General features: G+C 45.9%; 1 protein-coding gene and 1 long non-coding RNA gene across 6 annotated transcripts in view; both read right to left on the bottom strand.

Moving 5' to 3' along the window:
* LOC144807723 (uncharacterized) overlaps positions 1 to 27,473 on the bottom strand; it is a 1,505,442-nt gene that overhangs the window by 708,688 nt on the left and 769,281 nt on the right. The gene's annotated exons all lie outside the window — the stretch shown is intronic.
* On the bottom strand, positions 23,107 to 23,974 carry LOC144808028 (uncharacterized). The gene is made up of 3 exons (XR_013606578.1): positions 23,886 to 23,974; positions 23,501 to 23,594; positions 23,107 to 23,207 (listed from the first exon to the last, which is right to left on the bottom strand). It is a non-coding gene; the product is annotated as an uncharacterized LOC144808028 (long non-coding RNA).

Here is a 27,473-nt window from a genome sequence, read left to right as displayed (position 1 = left end):
TGCACACTGTATGAGCACCGCAGGAGCACCAGTACGGGCTGGGTGTGCAGCTAGAGAGCAGCAGAGCGTCAGAACACCACTCTGCCCGGACGTCGATTTTTGACCATAACAGAGGCTGCATCCCAGAGGGAACACCAGCAGCCAACTCTGAGAATCATTAGAGACACTCAGATTGCGACAGTCACTGCGAGGAAACGCGACTCTGCGGTAGTGGTCGTGGCTGTAGTAATTGAATAGTGTTACCGAGCTCGGGCTGAGGCTTGGCCCAGAATTTCTAACCACCAGCCTCACGTGAGCTGCCACGGCGCCATCGCTCCACCCCCTGCGAGAGTAGAGGCACAAGGAGGACAAGTACCAAGCACCGAAGCGGCCGTACCGGGCGCTGAATTGGAAGGGGAGAGACACTCCGAAGTGACATAGCAGGACCATCATGAGGTCCGGGAAAGAAAGAAGACCACCAATAAGGCAACCAACAAAACGGAAAAGGAAGAACACAACTACGGGCCTAGAGACACCCGGAAAAAACAAGCGACTATTCAGCAGCTCCAAGGATACCAGCAATACTTCAAGCACCTCTAACCCACAGGACAACAGCCATAAAGGCACCAACCGTGGTACAAAAGAGGGATCACCAACGGGCACAGCCTATACCCCCACCCCAACCTCAACTTCAACTTCAATTTCAATCCTAGAACAATTTACAAGCAATACAAATAATAAAAGGAAAAACACCAAAGACCTAATTAACCTAGCAGACCAGCCAGTGAAAATGCAAGATAATTACCAACCGAAAATCTACACACAATTTACCTTTTTAAAAAACCCAGGAAATGTGATTTACTCATCAAACGATTCAGTCACAGGTCTTCAAATTCCCCTGCCACCAGCCGGCATAAACAACAGCTTGTCCCAAACCTCAAACCTCACCGTAGCCGAAATTCACACGCTACCAATCTCAACCGAGTGCACGGGCAACACCAATAGTACCGCAGGGGCAGGAGGACAATGGGGACAAGAAGAAAGAAATCCAGCGTCACAAGAAGGCGCAGTCAGCCACTCCCCAGTAAAAGAGGAAGGAAACCAAGAAACAAGCCTACCCAGTCCACCGCCGGAGAAGGATAGATCGAGCACTCACGCCCTAGAGCTGGACGCGTCACAGGGGTACCTTAGCAACCACGTAGCAAGGGCTATGTCATCTCAAACAGACTCTTTCTTATTCACCCGGCAGACAGCGGTAGAAGCAAAGAACGATCAAGAAACAGCACCGGCTCGTGGTTATGAAGCCAACCACCACGCCGAACTAAAACCTCAAGGTAACACCAAGGCCCACGCTACCCAGGGCACAAAAACAGATCCCGGAAACTCGGCCCCAATCGGGGCCGACGGGAACTCACCTTCCTCAGACAGGGACATGACCTTCTTGGAAGACCAAGAATGGATCGAACTAGAGGCTGCATACAACGTTAAGGACCCCACAAACAGCATCAGTAAAGAGAGCCTCATCCACCCCACAGAGGGGGCAACGGATACCACTGACACTTTTTGGGTAACTTTACTCAACACAATCCAACTGTCATCAACCGCACTTTAGTATCAATCTGATAAACTAGACCTCCAACTAATAGTGCTGCAAAGGTTGGCAGAGGCCACTATGCAGATCTCAACGGCCTTATAAAAAGAGGACAAGAGTCAGTAAAACTATCCCAGCTTGGAAGAACAGACTGTGCCTGCTCACCAATCGTCGATAAACTATCATCATTACCCACAATGTTGGGAAACCTTCTGGAGGACATAAAACTAAACACCACAAAGCTCCTTACAATAAAGGAAAGGCCCGCCACTTTACTCCTCAACAAAGGTCCACTAGGAAACGATAACAACCCAAACAAAGTCATAACGCAACGGCACCAGCCACCAAATTCTAACACTTCATTAGAGGAGTCTCCTCAGAATACCTTGACAAGAAGCCACGTCGAACAACCAGGAAGCTCAATGAACGCGCGCACTCGACGCAAACAAAATAGAAAGGGCAGGAACAGGAAGCAACCTGAAGCGGTCTGTACAGAAGAGAAACGCCAGCAATGTACATCTGGGGGCTTTGATCCCCCACTAGCAAATAAGCACAACACCAGCGTTTCACCTCAACTTAAAAAATCATTAGACGCACAGACGCAAGCCAGAGAGGGAATGGGAACTCAGTTCTTCCCAAAAGAGAAAACCTCCAAGCAGATAGAGGAAACCCCCTTAGGCCAAATAAACAATCAAACACTTAACATCTCATCAGAACCAGCCCATAAAGGCCAAAGTGAAAGTCAAGCAGAAACAACGCAATGGACCTGGGGGGTCGAAAAACAGGCCCAAGAGGAGCCTGACAAAGTTACATCTAAGGTCATAACCACCAACCTCCCAAACATCAATACCTGTAAAAACACCAAGACCACCTGCAGCGAGAAGAAAGGGGACCCCCTGATATTAAACATCACAAAAACAGAAAGTGGCCAGCCTAAAGACCAACCCCAGCGGGTAAACTTCAATCAAAACTTCGACACACTAATCAGTCAACATTCATAAGGGCCAAGCGTATTCGTGCGACAAACACAGCAATCAGCACAGCCCCCAGTGGAATCTGACATAATTCTTTTTATTCCCGAATTCAAATCTAGAGGAAGAGTGGATACTCTAAATAGGGGCAATATACTAAAGCTGATCAATTCAATCGACAATTTAAAAAACATACACACCACCGACCTGCTTGAACTTGAATTTCTTCCTGCCTCTCATCCACGTGGCAACGAAACAACAAAGACCACATGGACAACAAACGACGTCGCAAATTCAATTATGGAGGAAACATCCAGATTCTCCCAGTGGGGAATTAAGCTAGAAGTAGCAAGCAGACCCGCCTACCCGACTCTGCTCCTAGAAGAAAAGAAACAAGAAAGCTCCAAAATGGCTAAATCAATACTGAAAGGAGCACGGAGTCACTCACCGGTACCAGTTAAATACCTGCCACAATTTCAACATTCAAACTCCCCCGAGCTCGAACCACACAGAGCACTACTAACTCGCACAATACCCGGAGGAGACACTAACTGACAAAGAACATCAGCCTCAACTGTCAATCCTACAGTTTCCCCCAATATAAAAATATGTAATTGGAACATCAACGGCCTCTTAGACAAACTGGAGGACCCTGAAACCTCAAATTACTTAAAATCTTTTGATCTGATCCTCCTTCAGGAAACGTGGGAAACAAACGACATCCCACTACAAGGCTTCACAACCCAAACGCTCCCGGCAACAAGAGGCTCTCAATATGGTCACAGTTCTGGCGGCCTGGCGACATTTGCCTCGATATCAACAATCGGGGCAACGGAAACGATAAAAGTAAGCCTCACACCTCCAAACGCAATACAGGCGCTATCAGCAACAATTACAAAAAAACCAGGCAACCCAACAGCTGTACATCATCAACATATATATACACCCGAAGCACAGACACTCGGGGTCTAGGGAACTTGTCAAAGAACTGACAAGACTCATGGAGGAAAGGGAAATGGAGAACATACTTGTGGCAGGAGATTTTAACCTTCATCTCTTCGAAGTAAAACCAGCAGACGACATGACCAAGGAAATGGACACAGCCTGGGCCATTCCAAGCCAAACAAACCCGTTTCCTAATAAACATACAAAAACCTCAATTGAGCTACTGAGGGACCTCGAGCAGCTAAACCTCAGAGTACTAAACGGACGTTTTAAAGATGACACCCCACCAGCTCCAACACACTTCTCTACGAGCACGACCTCACATCTCGATTACATGTTAATGACACTCTCACTGTATGGAAAAATCAGCTCATTCAAGATTGGAGAAAGCGCATCAAGCGATCATCTACCCCTAGAAGTCAAACTAGGTGTGTCCTGCGAGAACAAAGCAGCGGAAAAACGATACATAGGCACAGAGCACACTGCCAATTACAAACGAATAAGGTGTAAGACCACAGAGATCGAGGAATTATCAACTAGTGCCAAAATAATCATGCACCAGGCATCCTGCTTAAACACAAACCCGCAAGACGCCTGGGCATACTTCACAACAGAACTGGGAGCTAAACATGCCACTGAGCTGAAAACCCAAAAAGGGAATACCACTTGGTCTTCACATGGAAAAGGCACAACACCTGAGATAAAAAATATAAAACGCGATATAAAAAAGACCTTGAAAAAGCTCCGAAAAGAACCAAAAAATGACAGCCTTCAAAAGGAGCTTCGTATCCTAAAAAGACAACTAAAAAAGATGAACTGGGAAAGGAAAAGACAACAAAACGAAGAACAATGGATAAAAATCGTCCACAGCTCAAAACAGAAGAATAGCTCCAGTTTCTGGAAAATAATCCATTCCCTTCAACAGCCAGGCCATAAGGGAATCGACTCCAACATATCTGAACCTGACTGGGCCAAATACCTATCTGCACATTTCAATACAGTCGACCCAATAACGGCCAGTTCTAGAGGGGGAGACTGGTCGGACGACGCTGTCCAGAATCTCAACAATTTCAGCACACCCAACAACGAAGAGACCTTAGTTAAGAAAGGGAAATCTTCCTTGCTCAACAATCCAACTGCGGGCATAGACTCAGAATTAACTACCAACTCAACAGCAAATACAGAGGACAATATACATCTAGAAACAGCAGATAGGATAAGGAAAAAAATCTTAAAAGGCAAACCAGACGGGGCCCCTGGCCCAAATGGGATCCCGCCAATACTATATAAAAAAGACGCTGATTACTGGAGCAAGATTTTGTCACCGGTCTTTTATAAAATAAGGGAATTAACAACAACACCAACATCCTGGAGAGGCTCGATAATAAGCCCGATTTATAAAAAGGGCCCCAGGAACGACCCAAGCAGCTATCGGCTCATAGCTTTGATCGACACCGAGGCAAAGTATTACGCGGGCCTCATTTTGGAAGACCTGACATCCTGGGCAACCGCTAAGAATATCATCCCAGCAACCCAAACCGGACTTCGTAGAGGCCAGGGCACCACGACAAACATCATGGCGCTAACTCTCCTGGCAGACGCGGTAAAAGTCACTAAGACCTCTCTGTTCCTGTGTTTCATCGACTACAGCGCTGCATTCGATCATGTAGACCGCTGCAAACTCTGGCAGAAACTGAGCGATTGGGGAATTCCAGGCCCACTTCTACAGCAGCTAATACTGCTACACAGTAACACCTGGGTCAGGATAAAACTGGGACCTGGCACGCACCTCTCAAGAGAAATCGGGACCAGCAAAGGACTAAAACAAGGCTGCGTCTTAGCCCCAACGCTGTTCAACCTCTTCCTCGCAGACCTCCCCGGTGAGCTAGGGGTAGTTCAATCTCATGCACCACGGCTGGGCAATACCACACTGTCAAATCTCCTCTACGCAGATGATTTAGTCCTTATTAGCCGGTCCCCTATCGGCCTCCAACACCTGCTGGACAAAACCAATACGTTTTCCCAAAAAAATTCATTGACAATCAACCTAAATAAAACTAAAATTATGACAATAAATCACCACAGAAAACAGAACTTCACATGGCTACTGAACGGACAGAAGCTAGAGCAGGTAACCTCCTACAAGTACCTGGGTGTCACACTAGATCGCAACGGCTCATTCAAACAACAACTAGAGGCCATCCGACGAAAGGGCACGACATTCCACTTGTCAATAAAGCCGCTGCAGAAAGCTCTTCCCGACCGGACATTGGGCCCTCTACTACAGGTAATAAGAGCTCGATTACATCCAATGCTCACCTATGGCAGCGAACCCATGCGTGGCAAAGACGCAACGACACTAGACAATATCATCAGTTGAGTTTACAGGGCAATATTTCACCTGCCTACCTATGCATCGCCCGCTCAAATTCGTCTTGAATTCGAGTTGCAGAAACAAACGGTTGAGAGAAGAGGAGCTTATATTAAAAGCTGGCGGAAAATCAGAGATGCTGAGCATGGATCCTTAAACGCCCACCTCTGGACCGAACTGTCCATTAGAGATAATTCACCAGCAAGGAACTATCTAATGGAATCACTGGAGACCCTAGGACTAACAAACTTATGGGAGTCAGCAACTGACCCCAAGACTTTCAAAAAAACGGTATTGAAAGTCACCAAGATGGTCTCATCCATTGAGGACAAAGCAACTCTTGCCAAGAGAGCACATGGATGGGTGGTGTTGGAAGGCTACACAGCTCTTAAACCACAACAGTATTTAACGACGGGCCTTACTCATACAACAAAAAATAAGTTCCTCAATATGCGCCTTGGCAATATACCCATAAGGCCTCACCTAGCACCCTGGAAAAGAGAAAACGCAGCAAATAGCTGCAGACTTTGCTGCTCTGGAAAAGAGGACCTGACGCACATTATCTGCATCTGCATAACTCTCTTGGACATAAGACGTTCCCTGCTTCGGCCCCTATGGAATCAGAAGGGAATAACAAGCTGTAGACAGGCTGTGATGCTCTGCTTTAATCCCGGAGAAACTCAGTTAAATTGCAGAATAACGAGATTTTTTGACATTGTGGCCAAAAGACTAAAAGAAACAGCCGAAGGGTCTACCGGAAGCACCAGCTAAAACAAAAAAAACTGCTAGCATCCAGCCGCCCTTAAGGACAGTACTAAACCAAATTGTGCTTTTATTAACTAATAAGGGTAATCCACCCGCTATTTCAGGTGAAATATTCTTGCCACTGATTGTTTTTTAGAACTGTATGTTTTTAAATATTGTGAGTTTTTATTAACTGTACAATAAACTAAATCTAAATCTAAATCTAGTAAAGTGAGCAACTCATTCCTCACAGCTCACATTAATTAAAAGCTCTGGGGCGGATTCATTTTTAAGAAGTCTAGAGTTCACCGTATCCCAAAATAATTTACTGTTGGATGTTTCTGCCGCTAATGCAAGGTTATCCCACGCCTCCTGTTGGAGCGCCAACTTCCTACGTTTTAGATTGGAATTATATTCTACTCTTAGATCATGAACTAATGCTTTATCCCTTGGTTTAGTCGAAAGTGCTTTTTTCAGCCCATTCTTCACAGAAACAGTACATGAATTGTTGAACCAACCCCTGGCCTGTGTTTTTTTCCTAGATGGCGGCACAGTAAATAATTTAGAAATAGATTCATTAATTGCAAAGAAATTGGTCAGGACCTTAATTGGTTCGGTCTCAACCAATAGGCTATCTTTTCAGTTTCGTTACCACAGGTCTGTACAATATTTTTTGTTATTTTACAAGAGTTGGTGCCTTTCTATTTAATTCTAGTACCGTTTGGGCGGCACGGAGCAATATTATTAATGACCTACATAATTCAACAGTCTTGTTCCCCCATATATGCAGTCTCATAATGATACAATTGTGGTCACTCATCGACAAATCAACAATCCTCGGGGTTGAATATAGTTTCACAATAATGGCAGAAACAATTATATGATCAATAATACTATGTGCTCACCTTCCTGTAAAGGTTGGGATCTCCTGCCTGATGCCATCCTTTGCACATTGCAAAATGTCTAAATCAAATTCTGCTAGAACCACATTTAGGGTATCACCATAGGAAGTATGTGGGAAATGTAAGTAGTCATTATCTTCATCGTTTTGAAACCCACAAACTTTTGACATAAACTGAGGGCAGGTATAAACAATAAAATCACCAAGGCAAACAATATTCAAATTAATAGTATCACAATAGCCAATTTGCAGTGGTCATTTTTTGCTTGCTCGCGTTCCTCAACGTACAGTTGGCGACTGCGAGCAATCAAAATGACATCCCTGCGAGATTTTTTCCTCGTTCACGATCAGCAACATCAAGTTGCCGATCACAAGCGTGGAAAATATACCTCCCGGCGAGATTCTCAATGCGGGGAGGTCAGGTTTCTCATTGCGAGTGGTCGCATATGCTCGCGACCGCTCGCAATGAGAAACTACCAGTCCGTGTTGAGAAAGCTGCCGCTCGAGTAAAAATCTACTTGTGTGGCTGAAAACTACAGCTCGCACTGTGCAAGATGCCGTTTTCAATGCTTGCACAGTGCCTGATGCTTGTCCATACTGTGCAATCATTGAAAACGGCATCTTGCACAGTGCGAACAGGGTACTACGCAGTTCGCGCAGTGCTACACGTAGCTCGCGTAGTGCGAAGTGCACTTTGCGTAGCTACGTGTAGTGCTACTTCATGAACTACGCCCGGCCCTACTTAAGACGCATGAGGAGCTGCACTTTACAAACCAATGATTGATTGACTGCACAGCTGCCCGACCCAAGATCCATATGGATCCCCTGCATTTCCAGCAGTGCTTTCAAGCCCAAAAAGTCTTAGCCGTGTTAGTTGCAAAATATTGTCGAGCCATAGAGCTATAGAGCAGCACCTTTTGTATTCTGACATCCTCCCGATCTGAAAATATTGAAAAACACGACTCCCTCCTCCTGAATACATTCCTAACCTTTGTTCTTCTCTTCTCCCCTTTAAGGTACAGTGTTTCCGGGCCACATTTTGGGAGCCATTCCTGTTACAGAAAATAGTTTCAAGCAGGCTGTTCTGCCGCCCTTTGAGGACGCCTTAGGTTCCTTGACGTCTGTCGCTGAAACCTTGCGGAACAACCACAACCTGACGCAAGTCATTGAAAATGTTCGCCCACTCCTGGAGTCGACCCACAAAAGTCTGTCCAAGGTGGAGGAGGCCTGCATGGCACAAATGTTATCACTGAGGGCAAACATTCAAGAGCGCTATGACAAGAAAAACAGTCTGAACAAAGAAGAGCATTCGATGGAGTTTAGGAAATACGTTTATAAAGAGCTACTCACTGGAAGTCAAAGCCAGAAGTCCCTTGCCAGCAAACTACAAACAGCAAAGAATGATCTCAAGAATGCAGCTGATGCTATAGACAGAGCGACGAAAAAATGGTACGATGCAGTGGCAGAATGGAAGAGGGGCAAAGCTATGCCATTTGTTCCTTTTGCTGGATTATTTGGAGGTATATAATGCTTTTGATTCATATTGAATGTCATAAAGAAATAAGACACCCACATTCAAATCACTTAGTCTCAGACAAAACCCAGACAAACACAAAGGGCCAAAATTTCAAAGATTTTGTGCAGCGCAGGGCAGCAAAAATATGTTGCGTCAACTGGCGAGAGCTGAAATGTGTCACAGCTACAAAGGATTTGGCACTGTAATGCTCTCTCCATGTGCTGGCACACTCTCTTCAACTATGAATCAAGGCAGGTCCCCTTGCACCCTAGGACAAGGGCTGGTGAGCTGTGGGCAGGATCGTTGTGTGCAGAAAGGATTACCTTCCTGCACAAAAACTATGTTTTAATGCAACTTCCTCTATTCATGAGTGCTGCGGAATGCAGCCCACATGCAAAGAGGTAGAAAGAAGGAAACATAAACACAATGTTCTCATTATGCCAGCCTCAGGGAGGTGTGAACCCTTGCATAGAAGTCTTGAAAGATATACATTTGCTTCAGAATCCATAGGTGGATGTGCAGGAATGCCCGTGCACCATGCATTGAAGACATTTGATGCATTACTTTTGGTCATATGTCAACACAACTTGTCATTTGCGTTAGTTTTTAAATGTCATCCTGGATTTTAATCCGGGTTTGTGTTTGAAAAGCAACACAAACTAATGCGAAATCTGTGCACATCTGGCCCTGGTTTCTAACACACACACACGTTCACATAGACAGGTTCATCACTCTGGAAGACATATTCACAACACCTCAGCAACCTCCTACTTTACCTAATTTTCCCATCAACCGTGGAGCAAGCCTGGGGGTCGCCATCTACTTCTAACAGCAGAGGGCTGGGGTCGGGATTCATAGGGGGCAGGTCCTTTGAAGTTCCCTCTTCCGCAGAGGCAGATGCTGCAGGGGGAGGTGTGACCGCCTCTGCTCAAAGCAGCCATTGTCTCTGGAGAGCTCTGGCTGTCTTCCCAGGGGTCCAAAGACATGTCTGGTGATGGCAGGCTGGGGAAAACTAGACTGGGACAACACCAGTGTTTGGTAGGTTTTCAAGGATTTTTATCATTTTTTCCGTATAATAACAAGCAGCGGGCAGAATCGGCAGAGTTTGATTCCACAGAATTCCATCCCTATTCTGTAAGATTCTGTGGAGTTCGGACGGGGCAGAGTGGCCAACCAGGGCTGGAAGAGGGAGCAGTCCCTCTATGTTTAAAAAAGATTGCAGATTAAACTTAGACCTTTAACATAGAGAGACTGATCCTTCTGCCTCGCCAGTTTAGAAACCAACAACTGCAGATTATTTCAGACAGCGGTCCGGCGGCATTTATCAGTAATTCTGCATAATAGGAGTAACTCAGAATTACACAAAGATCCTCCCAGAGGTAATATTATCAGCTAGCATGTTATCCTAGGAGCAAAACATGAAGGGCCAGATGTAGGTTGCCAAATACCGAGTGGTAACTCAGAAATTCGCAATGTAGGTGAGTTTAAACCTACTTGCAAAATAAGGAATCGCAAAATTGGGATTCCTTATTTTGCTCTTGCATTTAAGGAATCAGAAATTGCAATTCCTGGAATGCAATGTAAGCAGCACAAAAAAGTGCACTTCAGCCTTAAGTAATTGCTAATCACCACCGACTTCAAGTTAGTGTTAATTACTAGCGATTTCCTTTAAAAAAGTGCAATGTGGCACACATCCATGCTCTTAGGGCATGCATGTGTGCCACATGTGCACACACGCACATTTCAGGGGTGCAACAGGGTCTCCTTCTGACACCCTGGCACCCTTGAAATAGCTCCCGTTATTTTCGATTCTTTAATACCTAATCGCAAATAGTGAATATCTTCCGATTCATTCCTATGGGCCTCCTAGCCCATTGGAATGAATGAGTAGGTATTCCTTATTAATGAATCTCAATTAGTGATTCATTATTAAGGAATTTTAAGGAACCGCTAATATTTTAGCGATTCCTACCTACATTCAATTTTGCGAGTCTTTAATAGAGAATCTGTAAAATTCGCTATTAAGGACTCGCAAATTTGAATTTACCTACATCTGGCCCGAAAACTTTTTAAAAAGCTAACATATATCCAAATGTTAAACAATTGCAATGATATGCTTTACCCTCTGATAAGTGCATGGTTTGAGTAATATCTTAGTTTATATGTATTCACACACTTCAGTGTTACAGTGTACCGATAAACATGTAGTCTTTTTTCCCATTCTGTTAGGAGGTGACATAATCAAGAAAGCAAAGGAAGCTCAGAAAATTGCAGAAAAGGAACTAAAAGAAGCTAGATCGTTAAAAATTCAACTCACGTATGATGTGGCCAATTTTGAATCTCAGATTCTATCCACTGAGAAAGATATCCGTTCCCTAGAAGAGAACCTTCTGGCTAACAGGGCACAAGTTCAAGCCCTCCAACAAGATCTAAACTCGGAAAGTGCACTGCATACAATTTGGCTCAACTTCAAGATCTACTTGTTTAAATGCACCAGTTTGCTGAGCACTGTTGCTGCCAAGACCAGTCCGGAAAGCATGTCCCCGGGGCTAAGTGAACTGCTTGATCTTCTGCTTGAAGTCTTGAATGAAATTGCAGGGGCTTTTCGACCCCTGGTTAAAGGTAGTTCAGATTACGCATTCCTGATTTCTGGTAAATTACAAACCGTCATACAAAAGCTGGAAGAGGCTAACCGTGAGTTGAAGAAAGCTGCAGCCCACAGCACATCGACAACACCAACCCTGCTTCATCCCACAGCACATCGCTAACACCAACCCTGCTTCATCCCACAGCACATCGACTACACCAACCCCGCTTCATCCAACGGCAAATCGGCAACACCAACCCCGCTTCATCCCACAGCACATTGCCAACACCAACCCAGCTGCTTCATACCACAGCACATCGCCAACACCAACCCTGCTTCATCTCACAGCACATCGACAACACCACCCTGCTTCATCCCACAGCACATCAACAACACCAAACCCGCTTCATCCCATTGCACACCCACTACACCAACCCTGCTTCATCCCACAGTACATCGACAACACCAACCCTGCTTCATCCCACAGCACATCAACAACACCAACCCCACTTCATCCCACAGCGCATCGCCAACACCAACCCTGCTTCATCTCACAGCACATCGACAACACCACCCTGCTTCATCCCACAGCACATCAACAACACCAAACCCGCTTCATCCCATTGCACACCCACTACACCAACCCTGCTTCATCCCACAGTACATCGACAACACCAACCCTGCTTCATCCCACAGCACATCAACAACACCAACCCCACTTCATCCCACAGCACATCGCTAACACCAACCCTGCTTCATCCCACAGCACATCGACTACACCAACCCCGCTTCATCCAACGGCAAATCGGCAACACCAACCCCGCTTCATCCCACAGCACATTGCCAACACCAACCCAGCTGCTTCATACCACAGCACATCGCCAACACCAACCCTGCTTCATCTCACAGCACATCGACAACACCACCCTGCTTCATCCCACAGCACATCAACAACACCAAACCCGCTTCATCCCATTGCACACCCACTACACCAACCCTGCTTCATCCCACAGTACATCGACAACACCAACCCTGCTTCATCCCACAGCACATCAACAACACCAACCCCACTTCATCCCACAGCACATCGCTAACACCAACCCTGCTTCATCCCACAGCACATCGACTACACCAACCCCGCTTCATCCAACGGCAAATCGGCAACACCAACCCCGCTTCATCCCACAGCACATTGCCAACACCAACCCCACTTCATCCCACAGCACTTCGACAAAACAAATCGCGCTTCATCCCACAGCACATCGACAACACCAACCCTGCTTCATCCCACAGCACACCAACAACACCAACCCCGCTTCATCCCACAGCTCATCAACATTACCAACTCCCCTTCATCTCACGGCACATCGCCAACATCAACCCCGCTGCTTCACCCCACAGCACATCGAGAACACCAACCCTGCTTCATCCCACAGCACACCAACAACACCAACCCCGCTTCATCCCACAGCACATCGACAACACCAACCCCGCTTCATCCCACAGCACATCAACAATATTAACCCCCTTCATCTCCTGCACCTGCACCTTGCCCTAAAACCCAGCAACAACTAATCTTCAAATTCCTATCTCACCATCATATTCCCTCAAATGCATTTCTTATAAAGATAGGGATGCATTTACTATATTTTGCTGAAGGGCGACACTGCAAGTCTTCCCACTGCACTGCCGTACGAGAAAAGAAAAGGCAGGAATGTGCCTTGTTGATCAGATACAGCTCATTCCTGTCCTCTGTCCCTGCCCTGGCACCAAAGAGACTGCCAAGCGCCACGGTGCAAGGGTGTCTGCGTGGTGGGCATTATTGTTTTTGTGCAGGAAAGGACAGCATCCTGCACAAACGCAATCCATGGAGGCGGTTATCCTCTTCTATGTGATCTGCTTAATGCAGAGGAAAACAAGTTGGAGAAAGAAGGTATTTCTCCTTGTTGCACCTCCCCTACTCCTCACCATGCGTAGGATTCTGCCGCATTCCCAAGTTTACAGAACATTGTAAATCTAGGAATGTGTCAAGTACCACGGGTGTTACATGGGAACACCGACAGGATCGCCCCTGGCAGGCCTCACCCCAGCGCGAGGCAACGCAGAGACTTGCGCTGCGTTGCCTAACACCATATCTAGAATGCCCTGAAAAGCCGTAAAGGGTGGATTTACATGACCTTGTAGCTGTGGCACTGCAATGTGTGCCACTGAAGCGTCATTAAAAGTGACGTTCTGGCAGTGCAGGGACCTTGTAAAAGGAGCCTATAATGTCTTACCCTCACCCTTCATCAAAGCTCACTCAGGGCACTCCTTCTCACCCGTACTCTCCAATGCCAAGGCCTCCCTCACTCAAGGTATCTTCTCAGAAGCTCTCAAGCCAGGCCGGGTCCTACCACTCCTACAGAATCCCACACCAGCCACTGATGACATCACCGGCCATCAGCCCATCACTCACAAACCCTTCATCCAGATTCATCTGCAGGCTCATGGGATCTGGCTGATATTGCAGCTGTTGCCGGACATTATGCGATCAATCCCAAAAACAGACTTTAAGGAGCCCTAACAGGTGGGAGGCGTTGACTCCATCCTTATGTTCATAGTCTGGAGTACACATTTTGATTCGGCGAAAGTTATGGGCTCTGCAAGAAAAGTGCCCTCCAAACAGCTGTAATGATGTTGTTTATTTAGCCAGTTGTCCGAGCTTTAACTCTCATGGACACACACGTGACATTGTCTTAGATAACAAGATCATTTGCAGTGTTTGCTTTTCTCTGGCAGCAGCACAGCGGAGGAGTGTGGTTATTACCTTTGCGCTTCAGACTTCAGTGTTGTGTTTGAGACCCAGGGCTTCACCAATCCACATGGACTTCTTTTTCCAGCATGAAAGTGCAACTGTGACCTGACCTTATATGATCATGGTAAATGAGCTTTGGAAGTCTTACTGGGAGCAGGGCATAGGCTCCACCCACATCATGGTTCTCATAACTTGCAGATTTGAATGGGCCAACTATGTGTGCTTGCACTAAAATGCTACTTTTATTCTAAAATGTACACTCACTGCAACTGTTTATGAATAAATGTTATGAACAAGGCACTAGGTCTGGCACATTTATTGTGAAAAGCATATGTTGAGGTCGATAGACATTTAAGGTTTGAATGTCATTGTCTTTTTTAAAGCCTACACTTAGGGATATAATATGGAATCTGACAGAAGTGCCATAGTAGGCAATGGTTTTTGTATCCTTCACTCAGTGTGACACACAGTTGATATAGAAGGCCTGCTATGTCAGAATCATTATTAGTGGGTATTTGGACAGGCCGTACTTTGCAAACCTTTCCAGTTTTATGACTATGTGTCCGATGGCTGTATTGTGGGAAAGCTTCGATGGTTAGGGCGACAAACTATACATCTGTTTGGTGCACTGGGAATGAGACGTCGAATGGCTTGGGTGTGGTCTTATTATTGTGAAACATTAGGAGTAAGGCCGTTGGTCCAGCGTATTCATCGTGAGAAGCATATGTTAAAGCCTGGAAGATTTTAGTAGTTGGTTATCACATGGTGTTACCGCCTATAGACCGATGTTTAGTTCCATCTAATCTCACAGATTGCCAACGTGGACGGGGCTCATTGCAATGGCCCCACTCTGGCAAATGTTGAGGAGATGATCCTTGATAGAACCATTTAGAGGGATTGCTTCTTGTTTTGCATCTGGATCTCATTACATATTTGTAATTTTATATCTGTATGCATGATGGTTGCAATTTTACAAGCATCAGAATAAGCCTTTCATGGTTAAGGTGTAAAGCAATCACAAAGGGTAAAGGTGAACGTCAGGACAGGTTTCATCTGTTTATCATGAATCAATATGACAAAGTCAGTAGGCCCAACCTACTTATTGTTAAGCATGGGCGGATTTTGCGGATTGGCAATCCGCGAACTTGCGTATTTACGGATTCGCAATCCGCGAAGATCCGCGAACTCTAGCGGACTTGCGGATTTTTCCGTTTTTTGTGTTGGCGCGTGTTCGCGCCGATTTTGGGACAAGTTCGCAATTGCGAACTTACTTTTCGGCTTGCAACGGCCGCGACTATGTTGTTTCTACGTCTGGTTTATCATCACAGGTTCACAGCACCCTCTGTTTCACCACTGCCACCCTCTGGGACACCCATGCCACCCTCTAGTACATCCTCACAGGCACCTATTAGGTTTATTTATTACTGTAGATTATGGTGGTTGAAAAAAGCTAGCACACCTGCCCTTCTTCAACTGCCATCAATTAATTTGTGTTTCATTAATGTGTCAGTAATTTTGAAAGTTCCAGTCTGGCTGGCACCTGCTTCCTTCCTTATCTGTAATTTGCTTTTTGTTGCAGTGAAATTTTTTTTTTACAGGACCTTTATGGTGCTATTCTATGAGCCTGCTGTTTGGGTCATAGCAGGGTCATAGAATTGTTGCAAACTCTGGAGGGGCCCATCAGGAAGCACTACCTTGAATGTTACTAATGTTAAGTTTGAACTTTTGCACCTGCTCATTGCTTTCATTTTAGCTAAAATCGTTTTTTTTGCAATTTTGCGCGTTATTTGGGGCGCGAATCCGTGCGAGATCGATTTCGGAAGCCGCGAATACGTGCGAATACAAAATTGTTTTTGTTGCGACGTGTATATTCGCGTGATCTTGCGCGTGTTCGCGAGGCGCTTCTAGCTATTCGTTTGCCAAGTTACCCTATCGGTCGTACACGGGCGCGGCCATCTTGTTGGCGTGACGTAATTCCGTTTCCGCCCGCTATGTGTAATCTCGCAAAGTGTGCTGCTCGCGAGTACAAGTTCGCGCGTACTCGCAAGGAAAATCTCGCGCGAACTTACCCACGCGGTCGTGAACGGGCGCGGCCATCTTGTTTCTCATTCATTGCTATGGTTCTGGGCATGCTTTCTCTATCCTCTCTCAATCTCTGCCATCCTTTGCTTGTTTGAAGTTTTTTTGATCTAATTTTACTTATTATCTAACCCTCTATTTTTCTAGCTCTATATTTTTGTGTTTTCTGCAGCTTTTAGTTACTTTTAAACTACTTTTTTAAACTCTTTTATTTTCTTCTTCACTATTCTATTTCTTCTTTATCATTTAAGTTTATTTCTGCCCAGACCATGGTAAAGGGAGCCGGGAAGCACCCTGAGAAGGGGAAGGGTCCCGCACCCCGTGCCCGGCTCCCGTGCGGGCGTTTAAGGGGGGAGCAAGTGGTCCCGAGGGAGATCTTTAGCGCGGAGGAAGTGGCGGCACTGATCTTCCATGTCCAGCGCCGCCTCCCCAAGACGATCCTGGGAGGCGGCAAGATCGCGACCGGCTATGGCATCCGGGAGCGCCGCCAGCGGTGGGAGAAGGTGTGCCGGGCCATGTACAAGATCTCTGGGGTCCGGCGCACATATAACCAGGCCACCCACCGCTGGACCGATGTCATGGACCGGGAGCGGGACTTGCTGGACGCGCTCGGCGTAGAGGTCCCCGGGCTTGGTGAGTAGTAGTAGTAGTACATTTACTACTCTGTTTTATCCTGCTCTGTTATTTGCAAATCTTTGTTCTTTACCAAGAGCAATAATGCTGCCGATTACATTGAGGTAAATTATATTTCAAAATCTTCTATGCATTTCATTTTCAGGTGCACTGCTCTCCTTCTCAGTAGCCTTGCTTGCTACTATGCTTCTTTGTTTTGTATGTTGTGTTCAGAAGCATTTCATTGGCCTGAGAAATTATGTATCAGTGTACTGTAAAGAAAAGAACTGCGTAATGCTAGACAGTAAGGGTCATATTTTCAATTACCGGCGCATCCCTGCAAAGTAGCAGGGATGCGGCAGTAATTGTGTGCCATGCCACCACCACCCATTGGCCCAAAACGTCACAGAAGCCTTACGCATCTGTGCCGTAAAGGCAGCGCATTGCTGGAGTTGCGTGCCAACGATGGCGCAGCTCCAGCAATGCTCTGGGGTACCCTATCTCCCCAATGCTGCATCAAGCCGTACGTCGGCTTCAAGCGCGCAGGGTTTGAGTCATGCATCATTGTCATAAAAATGACTGATTGACATCTTGTAGATTTCCCTCAGCCACTTTTAGGATTCGTTCCTGCGCAGGTACGCCCTCCCTTGCGCCGGAACGCCCCCTGATGGCGCAGGGCTTTACAACGTGATGCATCGCCCATATGCCCATATGTGTTTTTTTTTTTAATATATACGCCGCACCAACACCATGGCGAGTCTTTTGTTCTGCCGCTGCGTCAGAAAAGGCACGCAACAATGGAGGAAAATCAGCCGCAACTTCCGCAAGGGACTTATAAATCAGCCCCAACAGACTGAAGTCCAGTGTCCTTCCTTTAGACAGTCACATGGCTATCAGAAGAAATAGTGGCGGTGGTGGCGGGTGGATTGATAGTTTGAGTATTCACTGATCTGCAAGCAGGATGGACTTTGTCTGTCACGTGTTGTGCACTACTGCCTGCAGTGCCAGGCCTAGGCAAACCTCTTTAGTAGTCTGTTTATTGAGTTACATAGGAACTTTCTAAGTCAACGTTCCGCAAATCAGGCAATACGAATAACGTAGTATACCACATGAGATAGATCCCGTGGAATAGTTGTCTATCTATTTGCTATTTTTCCAAAATATGTTGTTATTGTTCTTTTGAAATGTTTGATTTGGTTGAAAAATCTCATCCATGTTTTATGGTTTTTCTTTCTTTCATGTTGTACATCAGCTCCCCCCAAGGGCAAGAGGACACAGGAGGAGGGTGCTGAGGATGCAGGCCAGGATCGGGCAGGCGAGGGCTCCTTTGCTGGCCCCAGTAAGTTTACATTTTACTAAACAGTACCTATTTTTTCCTAGCGTTCCTCATTCGATTTTTTCTAAATCGTCTTTGATCTTCTTGTAGACTGGATATAAATTCTTATCCTGCCTCGAATATGACTCCCTGTGGTATTACTAGACTATTCTTATTAGTCTGTCTGTGTAGCTAACTAAGATTGGACATTTGGCAATTCCATTGGACTCCCATTATATTCAGCAATACCTCTATGCACTGTCTCCTTACTGACTAGATAGTGTGGCAGAGTCATTCAGCTCCCGAAGTCACCGATTATAGATCCCCAATGATCTCTAGATTATCGTACGCAGGACAAGAGAGTAGTACGGAGTCACAGCACAGTCAAGAAGTGTCAGAGGCACTCATGCTTGCAAAAATTCCAAAACCTTTAGCTCATCCACTCTAGTCTAGAGGAACAAAAACCACAGAGTCTATTTAAGTGTAAAAGCTTTATTAAAAGTAAACACATTTATTGAAATCTACTTTGTCATAAAACTATTTAACTGTAAACGGAAAAGTGGTTAGTGCTGACGATTAATTGGACACATTTCTTGTGGTCGAGCCGAACTCTCACCTACTTTGAACTTGATCCTGGTCGTGTTCTTAGGACTCAGGAGTCAAGCTTCTGTCTGTTAGGAGAAAAAGTGGTGCGTGTTAAAAATCAAAAGCAAGCATTCATCAGTTGTGCATAAAAGTGCAGCAAGACAACAGCCTTCCCTGGAAAATGGGACATTTTTACTATGGAGTAGACAGTCACAAATTATTACATTGTATTCTGTTTTTTTAACATTTCTCCTAGACCAAATATTATATAGTAGTGAGTGGTGTATTCTAACTTTCTTAAATGTACTTTGTAGGTGTAACATCTGGTGACGGGGCCAGCGCGGAGGTGGCTGATGTGTTGGACTTGGACTCGGAGGCCTCTGGGGAGGATGCGGCGGTAGAAGAGCTGGTGGCCGTTCCTGTGGGGGATCAAACGGTGGTGGCGGAAACAGGTAAGCTATATATTCCTTACTTATTGAGATTGAAGACTGCATAGTGTGCTTTCTGCACGGGTGTATTACAATTACAAATCAACCAGGTAGTAGCCTCCTCGAAATGTACTTCGACTTAGCTGTGAAGTTTTTGGTGAGAAGAATCCCAATAAGTTCTTAGACGAACGTGATGGATGGGATGAACGAAAAGCGAAAGAAGGGTGTAAGTAAGTGGGACGCGAACTTGTATGATGGCTGGCAAAGAAGAACGATATGTGTTTGCTTGGACCCAGAGGTGGCTGGGAAGGAAAGAATATGGTATGGTGCATGGCTGGGTCAATGATGAAGCAAGGATGGGTGGAAGGACAGCAGCCTGGGTGGGTGAAACAGAAACTGTATGTGTGCGTATACTTTGAATGAATGGATGCCTGGAGCATGGTATTCTCTGACTCTTACATAGCAAATGTGTATCTAGAGAGAGTAGATGGTCGCCAGGTGAAGTAAGTGTTACCTTGAAGAGCATGTACCACCGCACCCGCACGTCCGTCCCAGTGCAGGGAAGGCAAGGAAAAGAAATTGTAAATGTGTCCAATACTACCATGAATAGTAGCAGTACTTTGTATTGCGTTTGCATTCACAGCATATATCTGGTTATTACGGTGGACACTCCGTACCTCTCTTAATAACTTTAGTTTACTTGTAGTACGTCATTCATGTGTGGGTGTATCACTGTGTTCACTCAATATTAAGCAAAGCACCTAAAGTCATCTCATCTGTCATTAAATACGTCCCATGTGAAGTGATAGATAATCAAATTAGTTAGCTTCTTCAGTTTCCTTTTCTAGTACTCATTTGCACTGTAGGGTGAAAGGTAAATTAATTAAGCAGTAGCCCTTGTAACAGAGTATTCTCAGTGCCACCCGTAATAGAAAAGTAATAGCTTCACCACCTGCATGTACTGGACCGGTACAGTAACGCAAGTCTGTCTCCATCATCATGGTGTGCAACTTTTTTTCTCGGGTGCAACTTCACTGTGCTGTGTCCATGTCATTCTGCCGGCTTGCATAAGATAACGTACCCATTTCCCTAAACAAGAGAGAAGAAGAAGAATAAGACTGGTGTACTGTCATAGTCGACTGTAATGGAAGTCCATAGTGGTCGTAGAATTAGTTCATTAAACTACCACTACTGTTAGAGCAAGGATGCAGAAGTGGGAGGGTTACATAGATACTGTCCTCAATAGTTATGTACTGTGCTTTCAATTTGCTACTTGTACTCTGTGACCCAACTTTCGGCTCAATCACTTTGTGTTATTAATAAGGAGCATTGGTTACAGACTATGTCTTTCTTTCTTCATATAGTTGCTCCTTCCAAATCAACAACAAGGAGGGAGCAGGCTAGATTGGCCCGGCAACGGAGGCTGGAGGCCACAGTCGCCGAGTATCGGCGGCTGGTGGCCCTGGAGGAGGAGGAGGACACGCAGTCGAGCGGGGCAACATCTTCGACTGTGACCACTGCATCCTCCTCCGTGACTAAACCAGCGGGACCGAGCCGGGCTAAGAAAGCCGACCGCCACCGCCAAGCACCCGAAACACCAGCTGCCCCCCACAGGAGCTGCAAGGAACGCCAACACCGCCTACGAGTCCGCATGTCCAACCTGGAGCAGGAGGTCCTGAGGTATAAGACCTTGGTTAAGGGCCTCCGCTCCGAGCTTGCCACCCTCCGCAAGGAGTATGATGCCCATGCCGCATCATGCACCAGCACCAGCACCCTCCAGTAGTGGAGTGTCCCTTGCCCTTTTTTTATAGACTTTTGGGGGGTGGGATTTGGGAGTTGGGATCGTTTTGGGACGTTTCAGAGACAATCGTTGGGGTTAGGGTGGGTGAGGGAGATTATTTTGTTAGGGATAAATAAATATATTTTTCAACTACTTTATCTGACCATACCTGTTTTTTACTGCTTTTCAGTCTGGTGGGTGGGGGGCGGGGGTGTAACAGTAACTTTGTTTTCCTGAACAGTCGTAGGACTTTAGTAGTACAACCGTCAAACTCTTGTCTACTCCGAAATAATACTCCATTATACTACCTCCCACCAAACGCTTATCTTACCTGTAATTTGTGTTAGAAATTAGGGCTAGGCCCAGGGCTGGCTCCAGGTGAAATGGGGATTAACGTTGTCATTCCTGGGCGGGTGACATTTCCTCATTGCGGTGTTACTAGTGGTGTGACACAGTGGCAGTTGCATGCCTATGGAAAAAAAGAAAACGAAACCTTGTTTGTACTCCTTACTGTAGCATTACAACGGTTACGGTACGATCGAGAAAATAGCAGGTGACAGTACACTAGAACAGTGCCATAATGTAGCCTAACAAATGGTAAAGTATTGCAAGTATAACTAGTACTTGCGTTGAATTTATTTGACATTGGCTACTACTACTAGAAGATATAGTACTGAAGCTGAGTAAGTCTAGAAGATATCCTCGTATTCCTTCACCAGCCTGTTGCTGCTATCACCTTATCCTCCCCAGCAAGTGTGTAGAATTATTGATGTCAATTTAGTCAGACATCAAGCAAAACAACACAGCCCGGGGGAAGAGGGTTAGGGTTTGTAAAATGGATGGGAATGGGGGTTTCTTTTTGGGTAGGTTTTGTTGAGAGAAGAAAAAAAAAGCAGAGCATGGACAAACAATAATTGAAGATACAGAGTTTACAGACAATCTTTGGTTACAAAGTAAAGGTAAGCACATGCAGTCACACTCATAGAATAAAAGACAACAATGGATACTGTATCTGTATTGCGTATGTTGTTGGAGTTGTCCTGTTGAAATTGGTAAGTAAGTTGCATGCAGCAAACAATTCCTCTTATTGGCGGCACTCCTCCATTCCAGCTGACGCTTCGTCCATCAATGTGGTGGTGACCACTGACAGAAGAGACACCCTGTCCACTGCCTGCCTGGCGGATGTTGACTGAAACCCGGCCTGTAATTATTGAACGGAAAACAGGAAGTGCTATTACAATACCACTGATAAATAAATAAAAGGTATGTACGCTGTGTGGTTCAAAAAGTCACACTTTGATTTCCCTAATAGACAGTACAATATTTTTGAAATTGCGTGCTCTGTCTGAGTCACCTTTTTAAGGATCAATAAGTATGGCCAAAATATTATAGCGGATCTTTCCCCTCAAGGTGGGTGTACTACTGTGTTTTAGAACAAAATTTGACCTTCCCAGCAATGCTCCCACCAAGACCCTTACTAAAGCCAGTCGCAAAAATGTAGAAGAACCCAATCATATCTCCAAAAACGATGCCTAGCAGAAAAATGGTTACAAAACGTACTTTGAAAGTAACAGTAGACCCAAATACAGACCGTGGATTGTATTCAAACCACTTGCCTGCAAGCAAAAGTATCCATAGCCAGCATCGCTCCAACAGTGCTCTACAACAACAGAACCGCGTTGCAATAGAACCCCCCTAAACACATGCAATCCTGCTGCTAGGGCTAACCCTAACGAACCCTAACTTACAAAAAGTGCCAAAACTGGTGTTTCCTTATGGATTTTGTCCAACTAACTTCTAGCCGGTATTAGACCTTCCCAGGAATGCCCCAGGCAAGACCCGCCAACCCACCCGCAAAAAAACACCCGACACAACACCACCAAACAGCGAAAAAGCTAAATCTCATACTTACAATGTCTCTCGGCCTTCGGTCCAAACGCGGCGCTGTGCAGCTAGGTCGTCATCATCATCATCAATCATCATAACTCCTGTTTTCCACCACGGATTTCCTGAAAAGCAAATGCAATCAAGATTAGACTGTCGCAGCAGTGCTTCGACAGAGACCCCGGCCGCAACCCACCCACGAACAGCAGGAAGCCCCCCAAAACGCTACATTGAGCAAGATGTCTGAAGAAATGGCAAAAAAAAGGCTGTTCCTTATGGATTTTGTCCAAAACACTTGTATCCGGTATTAGACCTTCCCAGGAATGCCCCAGGCAAGACCCGCCGGCGCCAACCCACCCGCAAAAAAACACGCGACACAACACCACCAAACAGCGAAAAAGCTAAATCTCATACTTACAATGTCTCTCGGCCTTCGGTCCAAACGCGGCGCTGTGCAGCTAGGTCGTCATCATCATCAATCATCATAACTCCTGTTTTCCACCACGGATTTCCTGAAAAGCAAATGCAATCAAGATTAGACTGTCGCAGCAGTGCTTCGACAGAGACCCCGGCCGCAACCCACCCACGAACAGCAGGAAGCCCCCCAAAAGGCTACATTGAGCAAGATGTCTGAAGAAATGGCAAAAAAAAGGCTGTTCCTTATGGATTTTGTCCAAAACACTTGTATCCGGTATTAGACCTTCCCAGGAATGCCCCAGGCAAGACCCGCCGGCGCCAACCCACCCGCAAAAAAACACCCGACAACACCCCCAAACAGCGAAAAAGCTAAATCTCATACTTACAATATCTCTCGGCCTTCGGTCCAAAGTAACGCGCTGTGCAGCTAGGTCATCATCAATCATCATAACTCCTGTTTTCCACCACGGATTTCCTGAAAAGCAAATGCAATCAAGATTAGACTGTCGCAGCAGTGCTTCGACAGACACCAAAAATTACACACAAACCCCCGGAACCCCGCCAAAGAGCACCTCAAAGGCAAGCAAGTCAGCAAAAACGGCAAGAAATTTCCACCTGATATTTGGTCCAAAACACTTTTGTCCATTATTAGAGCTTCACAGCAATGGGCCCAAAACCGTCAACTCACCCGCAAAGAAGTACAACACCCCCACAAGTGCTGAGTCTTTCTTCATTGTGCGTAATCCAGCACTCTGCTTGGAGGGAAATCGCAGTCTGGAGGAGGAGGATAGAGGAGCATGTTCTTCAGAACTTGTGAACCTGAGGAATGTAGACTGCGGCACCTTCAAATCAATAAGCAAACAAGTGAAGACAGTTCTGATGATGGTCTTGTTTTTGGGATTAGGTGATTAAAGTTTGAATTAAATTAACTGTGCAAAACAAAGAAAGAGAGACACAAAGCACACAGGAATAAAAGTGAATAAGGACGAAAAAGAAAGTTCTTGATTGATTGTCTCATTTTCAGGGCTCGGTGTCAGGGAATAAGAACAAGATTTCGTCATCATACTCTGCGAATTCAGGCTGGATGAGGTCAGTGGCACCGAACAGAGAAAAAATCCCCTCATCTACGTTGCTGTCCTCATCGTCTTCATGTGGCGTGCTTTCTCGCACTTTGTAATCTGGTGGTATGAGGTGCTGATTCATCTTGATCATTGTCAGCCGCTCCACATTTTTGGGCGATAGGCGGCTCCGTTTGGCAGTTACAATGCCACCAGCAGCACTGAAAACACGTTCAGAAGACACACTTGCGAGTGGGCAAGACAAATAGTTTATAGCCAGGTTGTAGAGCTGTGGCCACAATTGTTTTTTGCCATGCCAATACTGCAATGGCTCCTCATTAAGAAAGACCACTGTTGAGTCATTCAGATAGTCCTGCACCATCGACTCAAGGTCATCAACTGTTCCTCCACTTTGCTTACTTTTTGCTGTGCCTGTGACATTTTTTAGAGAACCATACCCCATCAAACTTAGCCAATCCTCCTCCCCAGCCACTGTTAGTGTTGTCATTGTGTGTGGTGCAGATGATCCAGTTGCCGGTGTCTTTAACGGCTGAGAGGTCACTTGTGCCCCAGCCACAGGTGCAGAAGTGGATTCTTGTGACTGCGGATGGCCTGCTGATGCTGATGCTGATGTACTGGCTTCTCCTTCAATAACCTGCCGTTCTTTTTCAAACCTCTTGGCTGACCAGGCTAACCAATGTTTGTACTTTTGAACATCTGCATCAGCGAAAGGAAAGAATGCGTTGTCTGCCAGCGCCTTTTTGTAGCGTGGATCCAGAATAGTAGCACAAATGTAATGCTGATCTGAGTTGATGTTTTTAAGACGTTCATCACCACGTAGGCGATGTAATAATTTCTCAGACAAAATGAAATGGTTTTTTTTTTTTTCATCTTTTTCAAACTCAGAAGAAACCGCCATCAGTTGGTGCTCCAGTATGCACAACAATGGGATAGCTTTTCCCAAATTACAGTCCTCCTGGCTGACTGCACGCGTGAAGAACTCAAAAGGACGAAGCATGTCTGTCAGGCTTTTAACTATGGCCCATTGCGCGGATGTATGACGTTACAACGCATACTTTTACTCCGCGTACCATTACAACGCGGTATTTACAACGAATACCGTTACAACGCATAGCGCTTTGGGGTGCTGGATAGTGGTAAGTATAATTTACTATTCTAACTCCAGTCCCCGTGGACCCTAGGGAAGGTGTTGGATAGTAAATTAAACTTACCTCTTATCCTAGAGCGCCCCCCAGCGCAATGCGTTGTAATGCCATGCGTTGTAATGCCCGCGTTGTAATGGTAGTGCGGAGTAAAAGTTGCGTCGTAACGGGTGTATACCCCATTGCGCCTTACTCATCCGCAGGTCCTCCTTCTGAGATGTAGCCTCTGTCAAGAAATAGTGATCGAGTACCGTATACTGCTCATGCAGACGCTCAAGCATGTAGAAGGTTGAGTTCCAACGTGTTGCCACCTCCTGGATGAGTGCTTTCACTGGCATTCCACGTTGAAGTAGCAGTCTCCGCAGATGCTTCCGGGCCTTAAAAGAATGGCTGAAATGGTTGCACATTTTGCGGCAGGTGGCCATTACCTCGAACGCTGGACTCTCTTTATCACTCAAGAATTTTTGAACTACCAGGTTGATACAGTGCGCCAAACACGGCACTCTAACATGGTGACCCTGTGACATGGCCTTAACTACATTGGCGCCATTATCCGTGGAAACATAACCAATCTTGCGTTTTAGGGGGGATAGCATTGACAACACCTTTTTGTCAAACTCTTCCAAAAGGTTTTCTGCTGTGTGACTTTTCTCCAAGGCAAACATGGCTAGTGTTGCATGTTTCCGAGCAGCTTTGAAAACTTGGTCCGGGTCAACACCTGCGTTTAGCTTTGCTATAACACCTGAAAAAGAGACCCAGTGTGCAGTGATGCACATGTAATCATCGCCTGGGCCACTGGTCCACATGTCTGTTGTCAGATGTATTGTGTGAACAGCACTCTTCTGCAAAGCTGCCCCAATCGCCTGCAGCACATCTTCATGTAGTGCTGGAACCGCAACTCTGGCAAAATAGAACCGGCTCGGAACCTTCCATTTAGGGCAGAGCGTTGCAACTAATTCAAGAAAACCTACCGCTTCTACAAAAGAAAAAGGTAGAAGGTCCACAGCTAGCATTTTAGCCAGCTTAGTGTTATACAGACGCGTCAGTGGGTGGTTGCGTTCATATGGCACGTCTGAAGTAAGCATTGTTCTAATGTTGGCCTGGACCAAGCATTTACGGGCTGATAATGACTTCGTTGACCCAATTTTGCTCGCTGGTGAACTTTTGTGCGTTGGTGTCTCACTCGCTCCAACACTCTTAGTGTGCCTCACATTGGGTGTGCTGCTGAGAGGGGTACTGGGTGTAAGGGAAGTGTTTGACACGTCTTCTTCCTGCTCGTCAACATCAGATGAAACATCAACGTTTCCTTGATTTTGGCCTTTCTTGATCGCAGCTAGGTGCGCAAACCATTGGACACCGTGCTTTCTGTCAAGATGACCACTCTGGCCGCCGGTACCATAGTTGCTACCTGGCTTACCACGACTAACTGCAAGCTTACAAAGGGTACAAATGGCAAACCTTGGATTTTTGGGACAAACAGTAAAGAAGTCCCAAACTGGGGACTTGAAGTGTCTGTGGGACCTGGAGGAGGCGGCGATACTGGTGGTGGTGGTGGTCATGAAGCTAATGCCAGATGAAGTGGAGGATCTGGATTGGCCAACTTTTGTACGTTTTCCACTTTCACCGCCACTAATTAAGGTCGAGGTTGACGCAGGTCTCTTCTTGCCAGAAAGAAATATGGAAGCGGGACGAGTTGGTGTACTACTTAACTCCAATGATTGTGGTGTTTCCACTGCCTCCTCATCGACAACAT

Source organism: Lissotriton helveticus, chromosome 1_2 (assembly GCF_964261635.1).
Source record: "Lissotriton helveticus chromosome 1_2, aLisHel1.1, whole genome shotgun sequence".
Lineage (NCBI taxonomy): Eukaryota > Metazoa > Chordata > Amphibia > Caudata > Salamandridae > Lissotriton > Lissotriton helveticus.
The sequence above is the reverse complement of the archived record's forward strand: the minus strand, read 5'-3'. Positions and strand labels throughout refer to the sequence as shown.